The sequence below is a fragment of the Rosa chinensis genome, chromosome 1 (genome assembly GCF_002994745.2).
Source record: "Rosa chinensis cultivar Old Blush chromosome 1, RchiOBHm-V2, whole genome shotgun sequence".
In the NCBI taxonomy this organism is placed as follows: Eukaryota; Viridiplantae; Streptophyta; class Magnoliopsida; order Rosales; family Rosaceae; genus Rosa; species Rosa chinensis.
The window spans coordinates 14,487,076-14,495,574 of NC_037088.1; positions in this window are offsets into that span (position 1 = coordinate 14,487,076).

Genomic DNA, 8,499 nt, shown 5'->3' on the forward strand with positions numbered 1-8,499 from the left:
GAATATCAAATATTGACTTCAAGATATTTCACTTTTGTTGAAGGCAACCTTGTTAATTGGAAGAAAAAAGTAGAAGGTGGTAGCTCGATCCAATGCTTAAGCTCTAGCGTCATGGTATAACACATGGTGTGTGTGAACTCTTGTGGTAGAGAAATCTCCTTCGAGACTTGGGTTTTAAGCCTAAACGATCCATGATTTTATTGTGATAATAAAAAGGCATCAGACATAACACATAATCCGTTTCAAAATGACTAAACTAATCACATTGAAGTTGATAGACATAATATCAAGGAGAAACTTGATGCCAAGCTTATTTCCTTTTCTTTTATCAACTCAAAAGGCAAAGCTTGCCTACATTCTTACTCAGGCTATTCCAAGTAGAACCTTTCATGACTCACAATTAGCAATTTGAGCATTGTTACATGCAGATTTCTATCTCAATTAAAAGTCTCACTGTCACGCCCCGAATTTTGAATAAAGAAATTCAATCCGAAACGTGATAACTTAACAAGCACAAGAAAAACACTTAGGAAAATTTTCATTTAAATTAAGCAACTAAACAAACTGAGCTCACAATGTCAATACTGACTTGTTCCGTAGAGTCACATATTACATTACAGACAGTTTACAAATTAAACTGAATAACAATTCAATAAGTAAACACACCCACCACAACTCACTACATAGCAGAGGACTAAAACCAAAGTACCCTTCTACGTCCAAGCCGCGTCAGCTACAAAACCTCAGCTTCAACAATTGTTACTCTGATCTGCATAATAAACCCTACACCATGAAATAGTGCACCGGGCCGGGTTGAAACAACAAATTCGGTAAGCTTTTGCAAGCTTGTATGAGTAAACCTAAATAACACCAAAAACACATTTCTGACTCAAGAACAATAAATCAACACAATAATTACTTCCAACATCAGTATCCTTTTCTTTTTAAAGAACACACAGGTCACTACTGTGACAAATCAAATCATTCAAAATAAAAACCAGTAATCCTTGCATAGAAAATTAGTCCAGGAGATCACCGAAAAACACACATTCCAAAATATCATAGTAATCCCTGCATATAGTTTATTTCAGGAGATCACATATAAAATCAAACAATTAGATAGAAAAAGGGAAATAAGTAAAGAAGTCAAACAACTCACACTAAAGTTGAAGATCAGCCTTCAACTCCAAATAAATGATCTTACAAAATAACTTGTTTTCAAAACTCGACATCCTCACCCCTTAATGTAACGTATATCACTAAAGTGATAAAATCATATTATTTCCACTCACCTATAAGATGAAAATCAAGTCCCTCTTCGGACAATAAAAGAAAGAAACCACTTGAAACTCTCTTTTAAAAATGTGTATTCATGAGTCACAAGTAACCACGTGTTACCCCCATGTCATACAATGACAGACAGACTAAAGCTCTAGCTGATCATAATCACTCACCTGGCCAAAGGCGTGATGTCCTGATATATTTGCCTCTATCACTACTGTGACACCAGATCCGTAGATCCGAAAATATTTATAAGCCGGACATGACTCGAAATGTTACACCCATAACTCAAGTACTCTTTCAACACAATAAAATCAACAATTACATAAAATATTGCATTCCCGAAAAGAGTAATTGCCCAAAAACAATAACAAGAACTCACGCACAAATATTGCTTGCATCCAACTAATCCTCCAATATATATATATATATATATATATATATATTTCACGTATATATATATATATACATAGTCATTTACTCAGGAATGCCACTAATACCAACTGTAGTTCACAATCGCAAAAACTCATAAAAATCATTTTTATAGTTAAAATCTCATTTTACATACCTATGAACCGCAGTTCTATGAACTGTAATCGATAGAGTTCATATCATTTAAAACAAATATTCATTTCTAAAAACGATTTACAATTTATCATATAATTCTGAATAATAAGTAAATCCGTTCGTAAATGAACCATGTGAGATTTACTCACCTCTAAATCCTGCTGCGTCTTCTCTTACAGCAAAGATAAGGTATCGAATGCACTCCATCAATCACCTAAGTAATATACATCACAACTTAGTACACAAATCAGAAGCGATTAAGTTTCAAAGCCCCGTTTGAACTAAAACCTTGAAAGTAATGTCAATCGAGGCGAAACTTCATCCAAGACCACCCAAGGTCTCCGGAATACTTAAACGAGCAATATATCAAAGCTACAAGTCAATCGAACTGCCGAATCCCCACGGATCGAAAACCGATCGAATCATAAACGCTAAACCCTAAAATGCTCATACGGTCTCCAAAAATTAAGTAGCATATTGAAATGCTCGTATCAACGAGTATATCTAAATCAGAAACAGAAACTGTCCCTGGAGTGGCCACAACCAAGCGCCACCACAGGCAGCTGGTAGTGCCGCTGCCAAGCTTCGAGTTGGGAGGCGGAACCTACATCAATCTCTTCCTCTCAACATGCATATCAACTTTCCCAACTAGCATCAAGCCTAAATCACCGTAGATTAGCCGAAAAATACTTGAACAGTAAATAGATTGGATTTTGCCTAGTTTTTTCAATTTGCTTGGTTCTCCGTCCACGCTTCAATTCAGCTCGAGCTACTTAGAGAGCATGATCACCTTCTTCAGGGGATTCTAGAATGGCAAGTGGCTCGAGCTATGGTGGCTGGATGGTGAAGATATCGGCTTTGATCTAAACTACACCTTGGATAGGGTTTTTGTTGCAGTGCTGTGTAGCGGTGGAGATAGGTTGCAAAGCTGCCACTGGCAGGTGTAGGAGGAAGAGGCGAAGTTAACGCCGTTGGTTTCACGTCCAAAGGTGGCCGGACGAGGAAGTAATGGCCGGAAGAAGGTTTGAGATGATTTCTGGTCAGGGAGAGAGAAAGAGGGGTTGGGTTTCCTATTTTGGAAATTCTGTCCTTCTTTGCAATTTCCAGAAAAATCTGTCCTTTATACTAAAATAGAAACTTTTTCAGAAACCCATAACTTCTTCACACGAACTCTGATTTTTGCGTTCCGCATATGCACGAACTCGTATAGGCGCACTCTACGACTTTCATGAATGACGTTTTCACAGATTCCTAACGTATAAAAAGTCAACCCTTGAAACAAAGCATTTTGAGCGAATAATTGTGCGAAATAATTTCCGCTCCACCCTTGAACCATGAAATCGTACCAACGAACACTTTATAAATTCCAGGAGATTCCAAGAAATTAATAACGAATTTCTGGGGGTCTTACACTCACCCTCTATACAATCAACTCACCATCGAGATAAACTTACATATTAATAATTACTTTTAATGTTAAGTTCTCTAACTGTTGGATAGCAGCTGAAATATGAAAAAATAATTTGGGGTGGGGAGATATGATGTAAGAATGACACACAATATGGGAGATGTACAGCCCAAAGACATATACAGAGCTTCTAGAGAGAGATATGGAGGAGACTCTCAAAATACTTGGTGATAAAGTTATTCTGATAATACTTCTACAAAAAACTCATCTACATCTTACTCAACTAGACAGCTAAACTAGCATACTTATATAGGCCTACAGTAGACAATGCCATAACTACGACAATTACAGTGGACATAATTAAGTACTTGCCAACTCAAATTTTATAACTCCTGTAACCACTATAAAGGTCACATTATGTCACAATTATTCAAAACATAAAACTCTCATAATTCTAAATTATTCATGACTTCCAACATCCTCCCTTAATTTAGATTCACTCTAATCATTAAGGTGTCTCTTCAGCTTTTAGCCGTAGTCATCAGTAATGTTGACAATTTCTTCCGTTGGATCGATACTTATTCTTTGATCCATACTTTCTTCTGCATTCTAGTTGTTGAGAGTTCTTTCTTCTTGCTCCATTTCCATCTCAACTATATAAAACTGCATTTCTATGAAGATAGGATGCTTTACAACTTTGATGTCAATTTCATACTTGTATCTGGGATCGTGAGAGGAGCCAGCAGTAATTGTCACGAAAACAGGTTCAGGAAAACTCAGCTTCTTGAAACACTCTTTTGAGTGGAACAACAACATTTGTTGGCACCCTTACTAGACTACAAAAGAGAGCATCAGTATTAAATAAACATCAATATTCATCATGCATACAAATTCATTATGAATGCAACTTCACTATGCATTCATGGTGCATTTCCTCATCAGGCACGATAATGCCACAAGGGAGTGATTCATCTAGGCACCTTTGTGCCTCCAGAAAGTATACAATTTCATTTTAGCACCTATGTGCCTCATTCATTCAGGAACTTTAACCCTAACTTTCTTTCGTTCTCTCATGGACTTTTACCCCACACATTCTTTTAGGGTCATTTATCCTACATCATCTTTGAGGGACTTCTACCCTTCCATGAAGACCACATTGGTCTTTCTTATCCTTCTTGATACTTTCTTCTTCAACTCTTCTCCCTGTTTCACTTTCTTGTCACCTTTTCTCTTTACTCTCTTTCTCACACTTTCTCCTCTATTTTTTTCATCTGCACTCTCATTTTCTCTTTCTCTCGTTGTCTCTTCCCCTCTATTTTTTAAATCTCCTCTTTCTATTCTCTCTCTTCCTCCCTTTTTTTTCTCCTCTTCTGCTTCTCATTTCTATTCTTCTTCTTTTCTCTCACAACTTTGTGTTTGCTCTCCCCCTGCTCTCTCTCTCTGTTTTTTTTTTTTTACCCATCCTTCTATTTCGATGCCCATCAACAATACTTCATACACCATAGATTTCTTCCACCACCTTGCAACAATAACTGCAACAACCAATAACACCACTAGATCGAGTCTTCGGCTCTGATACCACTTTGTTGGATAGCAGTGGAAGCCAAAATATGAAAAACTAATTTGGGGTAGGGAGATATGATGCAAGAATGACACACAATATGGGAGATATACAGCCGAAAGACATGTACAGAGCTCCTAGAAAGAGATATATGGAGAAGACTCTCAACACACCCGGTAATAAAGTTATTCTGATAATGCTTCTACAAAATACTCTTCTACACCTTACTCAACTAGACTAGCCTACTTATATAGGCCTACACTAGACAATGCCATAACTACGGCAATTACAATGGACATAATTAAGTACTTGACAACTCAAATTCTGTAAGTACTGTAACCACTATAATAGTCACATTATGTCACAATTATTCAAAACATAAAATTCTCATAATTCTAAATTATTCATAACTTCCAACACTAACTAGATAGATAAGCAATAGCTAGCAGCTAGCAATCCTAACAAAAACATTAGGTCTTTTGAATTTTTCAAGCATTCGTTATTATATGCTCAAAATTGAAGAGGAGCGTGAGCGTCAGTCATAATTATCATATGTATTTAGCACATTTCGTGTATATATATATATATATATATATATATATATATATATAGCACTCTAGTTTAGTTAGATGTATTAGTTACTTTATTGTACACAATTGTACTTGGAGGATACATCCTCGTGAGAAGAATAAGACATACACAAATATAGGTCCGGATCAAGGGACACCATATTTTACACAAATTTTGACACATCTTGTGAGCCATTAGATTTTAAAATGTTACATGGTTCAGGCTTATTGTTTGAATGATGTCAACACAACACCAAGTGATGTGGAAATTACATGGCATTAGATAATCTAACATTAAAATTTTCTTCATTAAAAGAAAAAAAATTGAAATTTAGAAAATCAAAATGAATAAAAACTAAAAAGAGAAAAGATAGGAAGAAGAATAACAGAATAAGGAGTATTGTTCTTATCAATACTGTACAAGATCAAAAGAAAAAAAAATAGCAGAAGAACCCAAGGACGCTAAATGCCAAAAGAAACATCGTCTTCTCTAACTTCAAGCTCTCATTGTCTATTCCAACTCCAAGCTCTCATCTCCATCCTCCCATCTAATTTGAACTAAACAACTCTAGCAATTCCTGATCCAATGGATACAGCAAAAAGAGGGCTAAGATAGAGCTTCCCATAATTATCATAAGCTGCAATGTCCAGCTCTAATTGTGGTGTCATGATCTTGGTAGTGTCATATTTAAGGCCTATATTGGTGTATAGCTGGTTGGAAAATATAGGAAACTTTCGAGCATCAAAAGTGTCATACTTCCAGTAGCACAGAGGGAGATTTATGTAGATGAAGATGACAAAACCAACTCCGACATTGAGAATGCCCAAGGTGTGACGAGGGGGATGGCGTGATAATCTAAAATGCCAGCCCAATCGAGGGTGACCGTACCAATCCCTCTTAGCATTTGGCGTCCTTGGGTTCTTCTGCTATTTTTTTCTTCTTCTTTTGATCGTGTATAGTATTGATAAGAACAGTACTCCTTATTATGTTATTCTTCTTCCTTTTTTTTCTCTTTTTAGTTTTTATTGATTTTTGTTGTAAAACATAAAGTAAGAAAGTTTGGGAGAAGAGAGAAATGATGCAGAGAATGGGGTGTTTCTATTCATCTCACCATGAGGTTTATAAAGGACTACCTCAGGTCTACAAAAATGTAACTATTAACGATTACGCCTATCACTCATCTGATTACAAATCAATCAATTGCTAATTATAATATGTTGATTACCAATCAATCTTAATTGGTGTAAATCATGCAACACTAATTGCTATAACATGAATAGCCACATTAATATTTACAACACTCCTCCTTGGATATTCCATGTTAATAGTGTTTGTCCCTGCTGTGCGCTTCTATGTTGCCTCGTCAAAAACCTTGCTAAGTAATAAAAACCCTGTGGGAAAAAATAACTTTGGTCGAAGGAGAAAAAGAGCCCAATGCGTGTGAGTATGGAGTAATCGTATCAGAATTTTACAGATGGATGAAGTCTTCTCATCGGGATCATAACTAGGTAGTATGCCTATGAGAGACATGCATTATAGTTGCTGCACCAAAACCTTGCCCGGTAAACCCAGTGGGAGAAACCCGTCGTCGAAGGGAAAAGATGAGCAAATGCATATATATGTCGAATCAAAGCATCTTTAGGATGTAGTATAAGTGGGATGACCATGCTAAAAAATGTGCCTCGTTAAAACCTTGCCAGGTAACAAAACCTAGTGAGACAAAATAACCCTGGACGAAGGATAAAAGAGTACACGATGGGCAAATGAGTATGCTTCAGGACACTCCCCCTAATTTCTACTCTCCCTAAAAATTACATGTTAGTAACTCAGATAATTTGTGTAGACCAAAACCTTGAACATTCTTCTAGAATATAGACTTTGGTAGTGACTTGGTGAAGAGGTCTGCAAGTTGTCTTCAGATCGAATTTGCTTAACTTCAATCTTCTGATGCTCCTTTTGTTGTTGACTAAAGCTGATTGAAGAAGAACTTCGGTGCAATATGTTTGGTGTTGTCTCCTTTGATGAAACTTGTCTTTATCTGCTCGATGTAAGCAGCATTATCCTCTTAGATAATGGTTGGTTTATCAGTGGTGAAATGCAGTCCACATGTGCTTCGAATATGCTTTGTAATGGCTCTTAGCCATATACATTCATATACTGCTTCGCGAAGAACTAGAGTCCCAACATGATTCGAAGAGGTAGCAACAAGGGTCTGTTTCGTAGACCTCCAAGAAATTGTAATAATCCCAATAGTAAAGACATAACCAGTTTGGGAATACGCCTTGTGCGGGTCTGATATGTAATACCCCGGAAATTTTTTATTATTTTTTGAGAGTTTTTTGGAATTAATTATGTGGTTGTTGGTACTAGTGCGTGGTTCGGGAATGGAGTGGAATTATTTTCGGACGAATAATTATTCGAATTCCACAGTTTTAGAGGGGTCACGAAGTTAGACTTTTTATATGTGGGGCTTCTCTGAAAACTTCCTTCACAAAAGTTGTAGTACACATCAATACGAGTTCGTACACATGTGGAACATGAAAATCGGAGTTCGTATCAGAAAGTTATGATCAGCGGAAAAATCTACTATTTTCTAAAATTTACTATAAATAGGGGTTTTCTGAAAAAGGAAATCACTTTCCTTTTTCGTCAGTTTCCAGAAATTTCCGGAAGCTCTGTTCTCTCTCCTTGAAACACTCGACTTGACCCATATCCGGAAACCCGACCCGGCCGGCTTTTCGTTTTCCAGCGACAACCAGCAGTGGCACCACCACAGACCGCTTCGCCTCCTCATCTCAGTCCTCCCTACGGTGGTCTCTTACAACGATTTGCACCGTGCATGGAGGATCGAAACGGCAAAGTTAGGATCGATCGGACTCGACCGGAAATCCCAACTCCGGCGACGGCAGGGCTTCAAACTAGGCTTGTTCTTCTCGTAAGAGCTTCCTCCTTCGACCATTGGTGGTGGTTTTGGACGATTTTCACAGGAGCTTAGTCAACTCAAGATGAATAGTGTGTTGAGCTTGTGACAGCAACCGGCGGTGATCTAGGCCGAGTTAGCTTGAACCCCAAGTATTAAAGTTGCTCTACTTGGTATTATTGACATTTTGGA